This window comes from Caretta caretta, chromosome 8 (genome assembly GCF_965140235.1).
Source record: "Caretta caretta isolate rCarCar2 chromosome 8, rCarCar1.hap1, whole genome shotgun sequence".
Classification (NCBI taxonomy): domain Eukaryota; kingdom Metazoa; phylum Chordata; order Testudines; family Cheloniidae; genus Caretta; species Caretta caretta.
Window position 1 is genome coordinate 53,650,673 of NC_134213.1, and position 16,026 is coordinate 53,666,698.

Sequence of the window (16,026 nt, forward strand, 5' to 3'; positions counted from 1 at the left end):
TAGACCTGTTCAGTAATTCTGGGTGTCCCCTCCATATCGCTCCCTGTCTCATTCATTGACAGAGATCTATCTCCAATTGTATATTCTCCACTCCCACAACTGGAAAATCAGATATTTTTGAAGGGGCCCTCCCACTTTAACTCAGGGAATCGTTTCCAGAGAAAGAACGAGCTCAACATCCGCCAGCTGGAGCACAATGCTTCAAGTGAGATCTTGGAGCACTGCTCCTTCCATGGATCAGAGATCTGTTCTGGTCGCAACACTCAACATGCCTGATAGGGTTTCATGATAATTGGGAAGAATACAATCAGCTATACTCCAGAGAGCTTTTCCTGTCCAGCGTAGAGCAAAGGGTTCTACTCTGTGCACACTGCCCATCAAAGGTGAGATGAACACCAAAACTTATATGGCAGAAATCAGATTAGCAGAGTGGCTCCTACACCCACAATCTCACTTATAGTAAATGAATTTGGTGGGTCTTGTAGCCTGTCTGTGTCAGGACCCAGGATTTGAGGTGGTGAATGACAACTTGCAAATCTGGCCAGAGTCCCTGCTATGTCTTCCCATCTTTTCCACCACTCCCCAGGAAAATACAAAAGTTAGGAATGGCAGCTGGGCAGAAGTACTGTTAATGACTTTCTGGCTGAAGAGGCTGTGTTTGTTAGGTTTGTTTACCTAGTTTTGGATAACTGGATGTGTCTATCTCACAGAAGAGGACTGCTATTGCAAGACCAGTCTTCCATCTGGGACCAGATAGGTTTAAAATTAATGGCTGGATGAAGTGATTGCTCTCATGGACCCCAGAAGAGAAGTTAACAAGTAGAACTCATTATTCTGGCTTGTGCAAAGTCCTTCGATTAACTACTATGTTAAACTAGCAAAAGATAGCCTTGAATAGCTATAAGCACAGTAGGGCTTTATTATGGGTGTATGAGTGTTCCTTTTCTTGAACATATTCGGAATATAATTTTAGAGACTTGACCTTTTTGCTGGAAGTTTTGTACACATCCTAATTTTAAATGCTTCCTTAGGGCTTCAGTCTTCCAACTTCTCAAGGTCATAGACCATGACCTCGGAACCTCGTTCTGTTCCTTACAGCACTATCCAGATTGAATCCCCCGTAGAAGGTGTCGGTATATTTCCTGTCATTTGAGTAGGCCTCACAATGGCTACTGTTTCCAACAGATGAATTTTTTTATTTGAAGTTGGGAGTTTTTTCTAATGATATGCTGCATGGTACTAATAATTCAGATAGATTATTATTTCCTGTCATAGCATTCATTTCCTGAGTAATTCCATAAGATTCCTCCTTCTGTTAAGCATCAAAGTTCAGTCCTTAGGAGAACTGACAATTTCTCAGGGCAGAGTTAGTCATGTCGTCTGTTTTGAGATCTGCTAGATAGCCATTAGCTCACCAAATTCTGCACATTGGTCAACTAATCTTAGCCAGTGTCATTTCCTTTCTTTTGGCAGAAGTCCTCTCCATGCTTTAGTGACCACGGATAGATGGAAATATTTATAATTAACATTTTGGATGTTCATATTTTAAAGGATGATCCTGCTTGACACACTGCCATGAAAATCCCATTATGATGAACTGGTGGGTGTTAGCATGAAGAAGAATAGGAAAAATTTATCCATGCTTACCTGAACATTTCCTTTCTTAAAATAATAAAGTTCATGTATCTGTCCCACTCTGAAGACAAATGGATCATCCAGAACAGAGAAGGAAATTGACATTCAGGGCTTGGCATTCCCCAACAGCCAGTGATTGACGGGTCTGGTTATGCCCCCAAGGTTTAAACAAGCTGAAGTACACATTGTAATGGATCTGTAGACTTCGTTACTCGAAGAAAGGAAAATATCAGGTAAACATGGATAAATTTAATCTGTGCATGGAGCTCTTTAATTTTTTTCTGGTAACCTCTAATCTTATCTTCAGAACAAGTTATGACGCCTGTGCTTTCGTTCTAGTGTTTCTAGAGTGCGAGGCTACATTAACAATGTGTTAACCCTTGAGGGCTCAGCCAAATGCTAGTTCATCATTTAGCAATAAGGCATTCCCTGGGAAATATCCCACCTTCTTCCACCCTCTAACTTCACCACTTCAACCAAGCTTCACAATCATCATTGCTGTGTACAGTATTAAATTGTTTGTTTAAAACATATACTCTGTGTGTGTGTGTGTGTGTGTGTGTTTGTGTGTGTGTGTATATATATATATATATATATATATATGGATGTGTGTGTGTGTATATATATATATATATAAGTTCTTTGGTGAAAAAAAATTCCCTGGAACCTAACCCCCCCGCCCCCATTTATATTAATTCTTATGGGGAAATTGGATTTGCTTAACATCGTTTTGCTTAGTCACATTTTTCAGGAACATAACTACAATGTTATGTTCCTGAAAAATGGAAGGAGTCGCTTGACATTGTAGTTATGTTCCTGAGCAGTAGGTCTGCCTTCAGTTCAGCATCTGCAGTCCTTTTCTCTCAGGAGCAAAGACAGGGTTAACTAGCCAGCTTCCATGTAGCAAAGTACTGTTTATTCAGAACAAAAGCATTATCAATTCTCCACGTGGGGACACTGATAGGATTAAAACTAGTCAGGCCTTTTCTGCAGGGTCTGCCCGTCTTGGTCACAGTTTTATGTTAGTTCTTGAATCGGTTGTGAGTGGTCTGTTTTCTAGATTAAGGCTGTCTGTTTTATGCACCTTATAGTTCTTTATTTGCCGGGCCTCTTTAACCAGGTCAAACCAGTATATGCTGTTTTCCTCAGAGTGAACTTTCCACGGGCTGGTCACCTACATTAGCAAGTTCATTAATTATCCACTAGTAACTTCAGTTCCTACAGGAACTGTCTCTTATAGCTTACCCACTGAGCCGGGAGTATGCTCACTAGCTAGTATCCAAAGATCTAGTACAGCGGTTCTCAACCGGGGGTCTGCAGGAACTCATGGCTGAAACTCAGAGAGCCTGAGCCCCAGAGTCTCCCACCACAGGGCTGAAACCCCGAGCTGTGCCCGCCCCCCACACTACAGTCCAGAGCAGGGCAGTCCCGGGGGCAACTCCACACACCCCCTTCCTCCTCTCCCTACCTCCCCTGGCCAGATCAGATTCGGAGGTGGGAAGCTGGAATCAGCGGGGAGTGCATTTCCCCCGTTTGCTGCTGGTGCCCAGGTTGTGGCTGCTGCTCAGCTCACGTAGCTGGTAAGAGCTGCCTAGGCAGGGGGACCCCGCTCTGTGGCTGGCAGAGCCCTTGGGGAGCAGTGACCACAGGGGAGACCTCCTGGCACACAGCCCTTAGCTACCCCCTCTCAGAATCCTGAGCTAACCCACCTGCTTGCACGCGGCCCCTAGCTACCTCCTCCCTGCACCTTGAGCTAACCCCCTCCCTCCACACAGCCCCTTGCTACACCCTTCCTGTACCCTGAGCAGTTTTCAAACTTTTTGAGCTGAACCCCCACCACACAACCCAGACAGGCTGGGTGGCCTGCTGAGGCAAGTCGGGGGTGGAGGTGGTGCTACTTTCTTGGACCCTGCTGTGCAGAGCTGGGCCAAGCCCCGCCAGCCCCTCCCACCCAAAATAGAAGTGAAACTATGCCTATGCCCGAGGGCCCAGCCCTGGCCCGGAGTGCTGAGTTCTTCCCTCCCCACCACCTGCTGGACCCTTGAGTTTTTATAGCATGTTCAGGGGGGCCTCAGAAAGGAAAAAGGTTGAGAGCTCCTGATTTAGCACTTACAAAGTTGATATTCCATGTTTCCAAAGCATCACAATGTCTTTAAAAATTAGTTTAATCTGATCTGATACCATGAACACTAAAATGCTTTAATTATATGGTTATTGTATAATATTACAGGACAAAATTGAAGCTGGGTGCCCTTGTTATGAATTTCTATATCTTACCATGCTTAAAATTCTTAAGTTTTCTGAATTTCTTGCATTTATAATACTTGGTTTGGGAGATAATTGGAACATCTTAGCCCTGGTCTACACTGTGGGGTAGGGGGTGGGGAATCGATCTAAGTTATGCAACTTCAGCTACATGAATAACGTAGCTGAAGTCGATGTACTTAGGTCGACTTACCATGGTGTCTTCACTGCAGTGAGTCAACTGCTGCCGCTCCCCCGTCGACTCCGCCTGCGCCTCTCGCAGCGGTGGAGTACAGGAGTCGATGGGAGAGCGTTCGGGGATTGATTTGTCATGTCTAGATTAGATCCCCGCTGGATCGATCGTTGACCGCTGATCCAGTGGGTAGTGTAGACATACCCTGAGAATGTATTTTACTCTGAATCACTGATAAGTACTTTGAACTTTCACTCCACCTTAAAGTACTTGTATCTGGGAATGTATCATTTTACTTCCTTTTTGAATTGCTCAAATTTAGAGAGAGATTTCACCATTTGTCCCAGTCAAGGTTCCTTCCCCACTCTGAACTCTAGGGTACAGATGTGGGGATGTGCCTGAAAGACCCCCTAAGCTTATTCTTACCAGCTTAGGTTAAAAACTTGCCCAAGGTACAAACTTTGCCTTGTCCTTGAACCGTATGCTGCCACCACCAAGCGTCTTATACAAAGACCAGGCAAAGAGCGCACTTGGAGACGTCTTCCCCCAAAATATCCCTGCAAGCTCTACACCCCCTTTCCTGGGGAAGGCTTGATAAGAATCCTCACCAATTTGTACAGGTGAACACAGATCCAAACCCTTGGAACAAAAGAACAATGAAAAATCAATCAGGTTCTTAAAAGAAGAATTTTAATTAAAGAAAAGGTAAAAGAATCACCTTTGTAAAATCAGGATGGTAAATACCTTACAGGGTAATCAGATTCATAACATAGAGAATCCCTCTAGGCAAAACCTTAAGTTACAAAAAGACACAAAAACAGGAATATACATTCCGTCCAGCACATCTTATTTTACCAGCCATTAAACAAAAGAAAATCTAATGCATTTTCTGGCTAGATTACTTCTAGATTACTTACGAACTTTACAGGAGTTGTAAGGCTGCATTCCTGATCTGTTCCTGGCAAAAGCAGCACACAGACAGACCAAACCTTTTGTGTCCCATCCCCCCCTCCAGATTTGAAAGAATCTTGTCCCCTCATTGGCCATTTTGGGTCAGGTGCCAGCGGGGTTACCTTAGTTTCTTAACCCTTTACAGGTGAAAAGGTTTTGCCTCTGGCCAGGAGGGATTTTATAGCACTGTATACAGAAAGGTGGTTACCCTTCCCTTTATATTTGTGACAGTCCCCATTTGAGTAGCGCTTCATGTGGGTGAGACCTCTGATTCTAGTTTTTACAATTATCAGCAATAAAATACAGAACTAAATGAATATTGTTAGATTTGACATTTTAGTGGTGCACGGATTTTAGGAATAGTAAAAATAAGAAATTGAGGTTACTTCAGGAAATGAGGCTACTTTGTCCAAGAATGTTTTGTTTAGAAGTTGTTTTGGGAAACAAAATGTACCTTTCTTGCTGGGAGGAATACACCATTCGGCTTATGTAGTCCCTTTTCATCAGACTTTTTGTTGTACAAGCAATGGCAATAACTGAATGGATTTCTTGCCTTGTTATTTATAAAGTGCCAGCAGAGTGCTAGGGACTGAGCCTTGTGCGATGGGAAAACATGACTCTACTTTAAATCTTTCTTTTCATTTGGGCTGTAAAGATCCTCTTGAAAGCAGTATTCAGAGTAGCAGCCGTGTTGTTCTGTATCCGCAAAAAGAAAAGGAGGACTCGTGGCACCTTAGAGACTAACAGTAGTAATGCTCAGGTTCCTATTCTGCAGAGATGCTCCAGGGACAAGATACCAAACTTCTGGACTTCCTGATTTGGGAATTATGCTGTGCATCAAAAGGTTGGCTTTTGGAGGGCAGACCAACAAACAAGCTGAAGCCTTGTCCTCACTTAATTTTTGTTTTAAACTTAAAATGATTTCTCTAACAAGGTTTGAACACAGTAGCTCAGTTTAAAAGTTGTAGTGGACATAGGCTTTCATAAATCTATCCAATTGAAAGACCATCTCTTAAAGCAAGGACACTTAGACAACATCTTACTTCTTCCACAAATTCGAATGACACCAAAGATTTCACAAATTCAGAGCGGAACTAGTAAAACTACTACTTGGGTTTCAAATTGGCCCTTTAGTTCTAGGATTGAAAATACAGCCGGGTAAGGGATGTTCCTTGGGGAAATTTGGAAATTCTGTGACCTCTCCGAATTAGAGAAGACTCCAGCTACCTTGAATGTGTCACAGTATTGTCACACATACTTTGAGAACTTTCTTTGAAAGTAGTGGGGCAGGGAAGAGTTCAGTCTTTGCAGACTGGAGAGAGGAAACATAATCTAGTGTAGACTTTGTAATTTTGTGTGGCACTCAAATACCTGATGAAGGGTGCTCTTTAAGAACCTAAGTAGGAGAATTATCTCTAACAGATAAGCAACAGTGTTAATACTTGTCTGCTGATGTTTGAATTAGGCATGTATCATTTAAATGGAAAAAACTTTATCTTAAATGATGCAGAATAATTAGACGAACATTGGTGTAAATGCCCATGAGGGGTAAAAAGCTTTTATGTTCTCTGCTTGGTGAGAAGTCTAAAAGCTAAACCTGAACGTGATTTGACTGTGAAATTTCACTGGAGTCTTGCACAATGCCATTTGTGGGCTCTGTATTTCACTGTGATACCTTGGAAACCTGTTTCCCTTCATCTGATAATTGCTTGCTTATTACCTTCTTGCTAACTGTTTTTCCTTAATAGCTGTTAAAATAAAAAAGGAAAAATGAATTTGAATAATGTTCACTCCCTAGAGGGAAATTAAGCCATCAATAACCTGTTTAAAATAGACTTGTCTTTGTACAGTGTGTTCGCTTTCATTCCATAAGGGGAGACAATAGTTGGTTCTGCATCATCTATCTTGTCTTTCTGGTTGCCCTCGCTATTAATTGAAGACTTTCCCAGGAGACAGTGTCTATTAACCTTCCTATTCCCATCTCCCTTCCCCCCAACATACTTATGTCTGGAGGAGGAATTTTAAAAGCACCCTTTTGCATTGGTGGACCTCTAATCACTAATCTTTAGTTCCCTGGTAGTGATGTTTTCATTTCTGTGCCTTACCTTCAGAGTTGTATGTGCTCTGTAATTTGGCAGAAGGCAAGATTGGAAAGATATCATTTCCCAAACCATGCAGCCTGAGTTTTTCAACAGCCTCAATTATTCCATCAGTTTCTTCAGTCAATCTCCCTTACTCCCCCTCACTCCCCTGGGGCATCCTATATGCTAGAGAATTTTTTTTCCCTTAGAGAAAACAATTGAATGCACCCACTCCCAGAGTGCTTTGCTACCTTAATTTTCTCAAAACTTTTGTATGGAACTTAATAGATTTTTTGCAAAAGTTTTGGTGCTCTTAGACAACCACTGAAAATTTTTTATGAAATATAATAAATCATATTTTAAATTTTAACTCCGGAATCTCCAGATCTCAGGAAATTATCCCAACTATACACTTGCAAAATACCTGTAATTAGGAAAACAAGATAGCATTTGGGAAAATCTAAAGTAAACATATGGCAAAATAATCTAGCAGGCATTGACCCTTCAACTAGTTCAAACATAACGTCTACTTGTTGTAGACATTTTATAGTCCAAACACTAATTACATATCTTCTTTCCCTTCCTAACTCTGCTGGGTTTCCAGTTGTCCAAAAGTGTATGTGTTAGGGAAAAAGGTTTCCCTTCTCGTCTAGGGTTAGGAGGGTAGCCTTCCCTGGACTTCTGTATTAGCCAAACAAAACACAGAGTCTTGGCTCTTTGATAAAGTGAGGCCCTTTAATGCTAGCGAGTACGACAGCTGAAGGGCTCACCAGTTCCTTTACAGAGGAAAATGGTGAAGCCCCGAACAAAGAACAGAGATGGGCTTTTATAGCCTGGTTCAACATACAGTGTGATATCTCTTCCAGTTCAAGCCGGTTAACCCATTCTGTTTGAAGTTCTGGGGTAGGTATGAACATGGAGGCTTATCTGTATAAGGAATTCTTTCCCCAAAACGGGGAGTACAGGTTACACACAGTTCACATTCCTTCTACCCATAACCTTAGAGAGAAGACAGAGGAGCATAGAAAAAAGACAGAAGCCTAGCTTTACATGATTATAGGGTTGTTTTCTGGTTCTTTTCTTTATCAGTTCCCCCCTTTGAGCCTGAAGATAATTCTCTTACATGGCTCATTATTCATTGTTTAACATGTTCATATGCTTTTCATCTTGGTTAACACCACCTCTTTTTATATATATCATCTTTGCTGGGCTCATGGCTTTGGTACATACCCGGTGGAAGAGGGCACAACAACTGGACACACAGCAGAACAGCAGACCCACAATCATAAGGAATCCCACTCCATACACAAACAAGGTTTTTAGCCATCCAAAGTTAGGCAGCCAGCTGGTGAGCCAGCCCCATAAGTCAAAGCCCACACTGGGAGAAATATAGGCCTGCTTATGAAAGAAGGCTGACGCTTTTGCAATTATATTAGTATCCATGACTATGCGTCTGCTTTGATTCACATAAAGGCAGCATGTGGCATTGAGAAATGTGCACACCCCTCCCTGCGCACTTAAAAGCTGATCCAGGGCCAACCTGTTTTGCATACTGTAACGGGCTAGTGAGCTTATTTCTTCTTGCAAGGCTTGGATTGCATCTCGAGTGGCATTAGTAAATATTTCCATTTCCGCTGACATATTTTTTAGAGCGTATTCAAGTTGGCCCACCCTCACCCACGGAAAAAGATTACGGAAGGCTCGCATGCCTGCACTGCCTTCCTCGACAATAGGATTATAACTGGTATCTCGATGGGTTCGTCGAGTTGTGTCTTTGATTTCTATTAAGTCTCTACGATGCATCCCTCCTGGCTAGGCGAAAGCCACCATGCATCTTCCTAACCACTTTGGGGGCAAAGTTTTTCCTGCCCAAGTACCACAAACCCACCATAAATGGTGATCTCCTAATACTATGCTATAGTTGCCTTTATTGCCCCCTGAGTTCTGAGAAACATCCTGCAATCGTCCCACCAGGGATGCAGCATCATCAGGATTGGGTCCTATCCCCCCAATTTCCATAATGTAAGACCAGTAAATTGAGTTGTATGAGAATGTACCCCACATAGCCTCCAGCATGGGCATAGTTGGCTACCTCAGTACCATTGGGATACAGCAAAAGAGTAGTGCTTGCATTTTTTCCCAAAATTAGAATTTTCTCACAGTGGGTTTTTGGGTATTTTTCCAGAGTAGTTTTACCTCGGGAGCGTAGCGACCTTTTCTCTACGCACAAGGGGGCCTTAACAAGCAAGTCTGGGCGATGGTTCGGGATCCAGGTCCTAAAATCTATGGGTCCCCTTCCCCTTTTTTCCTTTTGGTCGTACCACGCCGAACCATTTTGCCAAGAATCGAGGAGCGCTGGAACCGGCAAAATGGGGAACCCTTGCAGTGAATGGGAGGAGAAGTGGGAACACACCCAACAATCACTAACATTCCATGCGTTGGTTAAATTTTGGGCTAATTGTAGAAACGTATTTTCATCCCAACCCCCCAGGGCAGAGGTCCAGGTTAACGCCCATAGCCATGCATACATTATAAACACTACCAGCTACTAACAACACAAAAAAAATAATATTAATACAATATTTGTAACAGTATAACTAATGCTCCAGAGTTCTGTAACTGCTTCTGATTCTGCTGACCGACCGGTACACAGTTCATGTAGAAGCGGCAGTCGTGATGGCAGTCATTGGGGATGTTGGAGCAGGAACCTTTTTACAGTGGCTGCAGTGCACCCATCTATCGGTGCCTTGGACTTTCACTGCAGTTGGAGTAGTCAGAAGGACTTGGGCCGGGGCCGACCACCTTGGTTCCAGGCAATGCTTCCTTCGATGGATTTTAACACAGACAAAGTCACCTGGAAAAAGAGAGTGCGCACAAGTATCAAGCAGTGAAGGTTGGGCATCTTTTACTCTGGCCCACACATCACTCAATGCATCTTGCAACATGCGACAATAACCCGCCAACTTATCTTGCCCAGCCATTAATGAAGTTTTCGCTGGGGCAAACCCATCTACACTGGTTAGAGGAATCGGCAAGGGTCGGCCAAATAGAATGTCGAACGGTGTCAACAAATGCTTCCTATGGGGTGTATTACAAAGATTGGTTAATACTATGGGTAACACTTCAGGCCACTTTAATCCAGTCTGCTCGCATAGCTTTGCTAATTGGGTTTTTATCAGCCCATTCACCCTTTCTACTTTTCCTGAACTTTGTGGATGATAGGGGGTATGCAAGGCCTGTTTTATGCCGAGGGCCTTCGCTAAGTGTTGAATAATTTGGGAAGTGAAATGGCGGCCTTGGTCACTTTCCAAACGAGTCACTATCCCAAAGCGGGGAACAATATCCTTGAGGAGACGCTTTGCTATGGATACTGCATCTGCCCTTCGAGTGGGGAAAGCCTCAACCCACCCTGAAAAAAGGTCAACCAGGGCAAGCAAGTGTTTTAGTCCTGTCACTGGTGGTAAGTCCATGAAGTCCATCTGGACCACAGCAAATGGGTACTCAGGCAGTTTGCAATGTCCCATAACTTGTGGTTTGATTGCTCCTTGATGATTATACCATTAACACAATTCAAATTGTGCAGTGACGGTCTTCGCAGCTGCATGGACCCCCGGAGCAAAAAACAACTTCTCCATTTGAGCCACTAATCCCCACTTTCCCAGGTGCGAGGCCAGGTGGAGTGCCTGGGAAACCTGAGGGAGGAGTTGTCTTGGGAGAACTGGACGACCGTCCAGGCTGACATAGAGGTTGTCCTCATTTAGGTGGCATCCAATGGATTTCCAACGGCTAACTTCGGCCGGGGGCGTCGTCTGCTGGGCAGAGAGCAAAACGGCTGGCGTCACTGGTTGCAGTAGCAGGGGTGCCAAAAAAGGAAAAGGGGCTGGAGCCCCACAGAGGGCAGCATGACGGGCCGCCGAATCGGCTTCAGCATTTCCCTTGGAAACCTCGTCCGAGGCGCGGGAGTGGCCCTTACAGTGCGTAACCGAAACAGCTGCAGGAAGTTGAATAGCCTCTAACAAGGCCGAAATCAAGGCAACATGGGAAATCTGAGAGCCACTGGAGGTAAGGAACCCACGATGTTTCCAAAGTTGTCCAGTAGAGTGGCATACTGAAAAGGCATATTTGGAGTCAGTATAGATGGCCACAGTTTTGTTTTCAGCTAATTGACAGGCCCTAACAAGCGCCACGAGTTCTGCTGCTTGCGCTGACTTTTGTGTAGGTAAGGCATGTGCTTCAAGCGTTGCCATCAGGGTAACAATTACATAGCCAACTCGTAAGGCCCCAAACTCGTCCCGACAGGTGGAGCCGTCACAAAACAATTGGAGGTCAGGATTCTGCAATGGAATATCAGAGAGGTCAGGACGAGGCGTGGAGATCAAATCCACCAAGTGGAGGCAATTATGAGGTTCCCCGTCCTCAGGCAGAGGCAAAACGGTTGCAGGATTCAGGACTTTGCAGCGGCGTAGGGTAACAGCCTGATTGGCGAGCAAGGCCAACTCGTACCTGGTCAATCTTGCTGCCATGAGGTGCTGCGTGGATCCACGATTAAGAAGCGCTGCAATGGCATGAGGCACTTGAACTAGAAGAGGGTGGCCCAAGGTAAGTCCCGAAGCTTTTTCAACCAATACAGCGGCAGCCGCAACAGCGCAGAGACAGGGCGGAAGACCCTGAGCCACTGGGTCAAGAAGGACCGAAAAATAAGCCACCGGTCGCTGGCCAGGCCCAAAGGGCTGAGTTAGCACACCAGACGCCGTGCCAGATTGTTCATGGCAAAACAAGGTGAAAGGCTTTGCGTAATCCGGTCTGCCCAGGGCTGGTGCAGAAGTTAATGCTTGTTTGAGCGCAGTAAGGGCATTGTTGTGTAGAGTCGTCCATGGCAGGGGTTCGGGAACGGAATCCAACAGCAAATTGGTGAGGGGGTGCACTAACTCCGCATAAGCCGGAATCCAGGCTCTACAATAGCCACTTGCTCCCAGTAACTGGTGGAGTTGTTTTTTAGTGGTAGGCCTCGGCATACTCAGAACGCTTTCAATCCTGTCCTGAGTAAGTGCAGTAGAGGCATATGAAATACGATGCCCTAAATATTCCACCTTGGGTTGGGCAAACTGTAGCTTGGAGAGTGCCACCTTGTGACCTTTTTCGGCCAATGCAAAAAGAAGGATTCGAGTGTCTTGTACACAGGCAGTCTTGGCTGTAGAGCACAATAACAGATCATCAACGTATTGAATCAAAGTAGAACCCATAGTCAATGAAATAGAGTCCAGATCTCGCTTTAAATACTGGCTGAAGATGGTAGGGCTCTCCCTGTAGCCCTGAGGGAGGCGGGTCCATACGTATTGACATCCGTCAAAGGTAAAGGCAAATAGGAACTGTGAGTCTGGGTGCACAGGGATGCTGAAAAATGCTGAAGACAGATCAATCACAGTAAAATAAGTAGCTCCTGGGGGAATAGCAGTTAAAATAGTTGCTGGATTGGGAACAACCGGAGCTCTCAGGATCACAATAGCATTAATCAGTCGGAGGTCATGCACGAAACGGTAAACTGGTTTGCTATCGGGGCCAGGCTTGGGTTTTTTAACAGGAAGAATAGGTGTATTGCAAGGGCTGGTAGCCTCTTTAATGATTCCTTGAGTTAAAAGCTGTTGTAGGACTGGCCGAATGCTCTCTATGGCCTCTTTAGGCAATTGATTTTGCATTTTTCGGGGCAGAGGGATGTCTGTACGGTAAGTGATATAAACTGGTTCTGCTGACTTTAAAAGTCCAGTTTCAGTGGACACCGAGGCCCACAATGCTTCAGGAATATCAGATAACTCAGCAGGGACAAGGGGGGCAGTGGGTGTAATTGTGGTGGCATTAGTGACTAACAATGCCATTACCGTAGCTTCAGAGACAGAAGTAGGGACTGAGAGATATAGCCCCTCCGGGCTGCAAGTTATAGTTGCTCGTAGTTTACATAACAAATCTCTGCCTAATAGATTTGCAGGACAGGAAGTTGCAATTAAAAAGCTATGATCCTCTGATAACGGGCCAAGCTGCACCGCTTGCTCCGCAGTTAGAGGAAGGGCGCACACGGTGCCACCAACGCCTATAGCTTTTACGGTTGCAGAAGTGGTAGGAAGTTTGGGGTCCTGTAGAGTACTTCTATCTGCCCCAGTGTCAATTAACATTGAATAAGTTTTTCCTCCCACCACAACTGGAAGTTCCGGGTGGTTTGCATCCAACTGCACTGTCCAAGAAGCGGAGGGGGTTCCTGGCGAGGGGGACGAAGCATTGTGGGCGGTTAGCTTTCAATCAGTACTCCCTTTTTCTCCCCCCCTTTCCTGTACCCTCTGGTAGGCTTGCATAAGAGGGTCAGCTGACTGGAGGGAGTAATTTGGGCACTGGGCAGCCCAGTGTCCTTTTTGTCGGCACCGCCGGCACTCATCTGGCCCTGCCCTCCCGGGCCGTGGCTGGAAGTTCTGACCTTGTGGTCCCCATCCCTGGGTAGAGCTGCCTCCTCTTCCACCTCGTCCCCAAACGCCTCCCCTCCTATGGCTTGCATCTCATCCCGAGAGCCGTCTTGGAAACCTTGCAACTGCAGATTAAGGAGCTTTTCGGACCTCTTAGTGTCTAATTCCTTCCTATTCCTCCAGGCATGGGCTGCTAACCCCACTACCTCCTCCAGTGTTTTGTTTTCATAAGCTGGTTGACTACACACATATTTCCGAGCGAATGGTAATAAGTTTTTTACATACTGGCCGATCACTTGTGTTTTTGCTACAGGGGAGGTTGGATCTAAGCCGCCGTGGTTTTTCAAAACCTTACAAAAGCGGTGGAAGAATTCCCCTGGGTGCTCATCGTGCTTTTGAACACATGCATCTACCTTTCCCCAGTCATACACAGGCTTAGACATATCCTCTAATGCTTCTAAGATTCGCTTTCTCATTTTATCCCACTCTTGAACGGTCTCCAGAACATCCCAATCCATTTCAGGTTTCTCTTGCGGATAAGCCGCCCTGCCTTGCACCACCTCTCTAGCTTTCTTATACACCGTTTCCTTCTCACCCTCACTTAGCACTTGATTCAAAATCATCTCCACATCATCATAATTACAATTATACATTGTGAAAATACCCTTCAACTTTTTAATAAATTCTTCTGGACACTGTCGAAATGAGGGAAAAATAGATGACCAATTCATTAGATCCGTGCTGGTAAAAGGGACATACACCATCTGTGTCCCCCCTCTACCGCTCGGCAGTTGTCACATAGGCATTTGGACTGCACTAGCTATTGCAGCTCCAGTAACTTTCGCCTTAGGTGTGCCTAGAGAACTATGAGACCGGGTCTTTGCAGGGGTCGCATCACTGGGGTGTCGCGGATCAGGACATGCCAACCCCCTGGTAGAGGTGCCAGCCTCCGGATCATCCCCCAGCTCTGTGTCGGTTGTGGGGATATCGGTAGCTAGCGGGAGAGTGGGGCCGCTCCTCTCCCCGTTCGGGGGCGTGGGTGCATCGGGGTCAGGCTGCGGTACCCCACCCGATAGCCAGGTACATTCTTCCAATGGTATAGGGTCCCCTGCTTCTTTCAGTGGGAGTTGGGGATAAATAGACTTTAACGCTTTTAGCTTCCAGTCAGCATTACTAGATTCTGGATTGTAGGGTGGGGGCCGCATGGCTTTAAGTTTTTCTACCTCAGCACGTAAACTAGTAGTTACACTGGCGCTTTTGCGCTGTTCGGCCTCCCTTATCCGTACATCAGAATACTTAAGTTGCCGCGGTTGCAAATCATACAATACTTTTCGTAATTGAACAATGTTATGTAACTCAAATGTTCCCTCCCCTGGCCAGCGATTTCCTGGTTCCGGGTCGTCTTGCGTCATTCCCACCCAGGGACCTTGACACAGAAATATAAACTTATACAAAGCTTTGTTGCCATCCGATTGTAAGGCCTTGATATCCCTATCATAATGTTTTAACATATAGCCCAGAGGCATAGAAGGATCAACAGTTCTACTGGACCCCCCGCCCATCTTTTCCTAAAGACGGAACCCCCGGCTGTTGTCTAGACAATCACAAAGGAAAAATTCAGAACTCACCAAGTTCCCACCGGCCGGTGTTCACCAATAGGTCCGGACCCTAGTGCCTTTAGGGATGCCTTATTTTGCCGAAGCGGCGGGTGGAAGCGAGACAGGAAGCCTTCAGGGTTAAAGCAACCCAGGTGCCGGCAAGAAGGATTCAGAGTCCTGACCGTCCACCTGTCCGGAGAAGCGGCAATCCCGGACGAGCCCCCAAATTGTTAGGGAAAAAGGTTTCCCTTCCCGTCTAGGGTTAGGAGGGTAGCCTTCCCTGGACTTCTGTATTAGCCAAACAAAACACAGAGTCTTGGCTCTTTGATAAAGTGAGGCCCTTTAATGCTAGCGAGTATGACAGCTGAAGGGCTCACCAATTCCTTTACAGAGGAAAATGGTGAAGCCCCGAACAAAGAACAGAGATGGGCTTTTATAGCCTGGTTCAACATACAGTGTGATATCTCTTCCAGTTCAAGCCAGTTAACCCAGTCTGTTTGAAGTTCTGGGGTAGGTATGAACATGAAGGCTTATCTGTATAAGGAATTCTTTCCCCAAAACGGGGAGTACAGGTTACACACAGTTCACATTCCTTCTACCCATAATCTGAGAGAAGACGGAGAAGCATAGAAAAAAGACAGAAGCCTCGCTTTACATGATTATAGGGTTGTTTTCTGGTTCTTTTCTTTATCATATGCTTGTTAGGACGAAGGGGGCAGGAAGGCGAGCTAAAGAGTTAGTTTACACATCTGACAAATACATGCACAGCACATCCTTTTTGTGTACTTAATAAGTTTAGCCAGAATCTCTTGTGCCTGATCACTCACTACCTGACCTTCAATTGCTGATAACTTGGCTGACTGAAAAAGTAATTT

General features: G+C 45.2%; 1 protein-coding gene and 1 long non-coding RNA gene across 3 annotated transcripts in view; one reads left to right on the plus strand and one right to left on the minus strand.

Annotated features, from left to right (window-relative positions):
- Nucleotides 1-16,026, plus strand: part of XPR1 (xenotropic and polytropic retrovirus receptor 1) — a 255,509-nt gene that overhangs the window by 110,174 nt on the left and 129,309 nt on the right. The gene's annotated exons all lie outside the window — the stretch shown is intronic.
- On the minus strand, nt 7,819-15,660 carry LOC142073099 (uncharacterized). The gene is made up of 2 exons (XR_012669784.1): nt 15,182-15,660; nt 7,819-9,958 (listed from the first exon to the last, which is right to left on the minus strand). It is a non-coding gene; the product is annotated as an uncharacterized LOC142073099 (long non-coding RNA).